The 1772-nt window shown below is 49.6% G+C and overlaps 1 pseudogene; it reads right to left on the bottom strand.

Annotated features, from left to right (window-relative positions):
* Window positions 1–224: 224 nt before the first annotated feature.
* On the bottom strand, window positions 225–1156 carry LOC129405839 (peroxiredoxin-1-like; annotated as a pseudogene).
* Window positions 1157–1772: the final 616 nt, after the last annotated feature.

Here is a 1772-nt window from a genome sequence, read left to right as displayed (position 1 = left end):
CAAAGGCAATGTCCACTATACACATCGGCTAGCCTGTCCCAAAATACAAGCCAGGCAAGGGAAGATCGGGCCCTTTCCAACCCCTATGGGAAAAATTGTTTTAGTCCCTTACCACATCCGGGTGGAGTTTAAGGCCTTATGTTTTAAGCAGGATAGTAATAAAAAAAAGTTTGTTTGTTTGTTTTTAATGAATGCTCACTGTGCCCTGACCCTAAGCACAGGGCTCACTTCTGCTTAGAGAAATATTCTTTGCTTTTCTGGGCATCAGGCTTGGTACCAGGTTTCCAGCCAGCTGGGGACACTTCACCTTTTTTTTGGGGGGGTCACACCCGGCGATGCACAGGGGTTACTCCTGGCTCTGCACTCAGAAATCACCCCTAGCAGTGCTCAGGGGACCCTATGGGATGCTGGGAATCAAACCCAGGTCGGCCGCGTGCAAGGCAAACGCCCTCCCCGCTGTGCTATTGCTCCAGCCCCCCTCCCCCCACTTCACCATTTTTGTCAGGGACCTGCCTGGAAGCTCTCAGCTAGTCTCAGAGACTCATCCACAGAATGGCCAACAGAAGGTCATTTACAGTGATCTGCCTTCATTGTCAATGATAAAGAATGCCCTGAAAGATGCCTTCATCAGCCTTTTACACACCATAATCTTTTTTTATTTCTTTTTGGGTCACACCGAGCGATGCACAGGGGTTACTCTAAGCTTTGCACTCAGGAATTACTCCTGGTGGTGCTCGGGGGACCCTATAGGATGCCGGGAATCAAACCTGGGTCGACCGCGTGCAAGGCAAACGCCCTACCCATTGTATTATTGCTCCAGCCCCCACACCAAAATCTTGAGCAATGGTTTGCTTGGGGTCCGTGGGATTATTCATGGTTTCCAGTCCTCTTCATTTCTTGAGTGTATTGAGCCAGTGGCAAAAGGGAGAATCCCCGGAAGCACTAACCACTTGGCAGTTGAGTTCACTTTTTTTTTTTTTTTTTAATTCTTCTGCCCGATCACTGAAAGCCATGACCTCCACGGGGCACACAAAGGTGAAGTTTAGACGGTAAAAGCAGAGCCCGGCGTAGCATCTTTGAACTGACCGTCTGGCATAGCAGCTGTGCCTCTGAGGTTGGGGGTAGGATGCCCAGTTTGGACATTTCCTGAAGGCATTTTGCTATTTGGCAGCCCCAAGGCAGACAGCACCGAGAGTAGCCAGGAAGAAGACCTCTTTACGTCCTATTTGTGCCAGACTCAGCCTTTAGAGGAACTTATTAGTTAGATGCTTGGGAGCTTTGTCCTCGGTCCCTGGAGTTTCACGCCTTAAGGAACCAGTTGTCACTAGGAATCCCTTTGTGGGCTTTCTGTTTCTTTTTTTTTTTTTTCTTTTTGGGTCACACCCAGCAATGCTCAGGGGTTACTCCTGGCTCTGCACTCAGGAATCACTCCTGGCAGTGCTTGGGGGACCCTGTGGGATGCCGGGGATTGAACCCGGGTCGGCCACATGCAAGGCAAACACTCTAACCACTGTACTATCGCTCCAGCTCCTCTGTTTCTTTTTCTTTTGACCTAGAACTGTGTTGTGCCCAGGTGCTACCCTCTGTGTGTTACTTGAAGGTCCTAGCGGTGCTCAGGAGGCCCTGAGGTGCTGGGGTAAAACCCAGGGTTCCCTCATGCAAATCATGTATGTATTCCAGCCCTTAGGTCCACTTCTGTGGCCCCAATGTTGACTTTTAATGGTTAGACCAAAAACTATGTTACACAATGTTATGCTTGGGGTTCAGGTGAT

This window comes from Sorex araneus, chromosome 6, assembly GCF_027595985.1.
Source record: "Sorex araneus isolate mSorAra2 chromosome 6, mSorAra2.pri, whole genome shotgun sequence".
NCBI classification, from domain to species: Eukaryota; Metazoa; Chordata; class Mammalia; order Eulipotyphla; family Soricidae; genus Sorex; species Sorex araneus.
The sequence above is the reverse complement of the archived record's forward strand: the minus strand, read 5'-3'. Positions and strand labels throughout refer to the sequence as shown.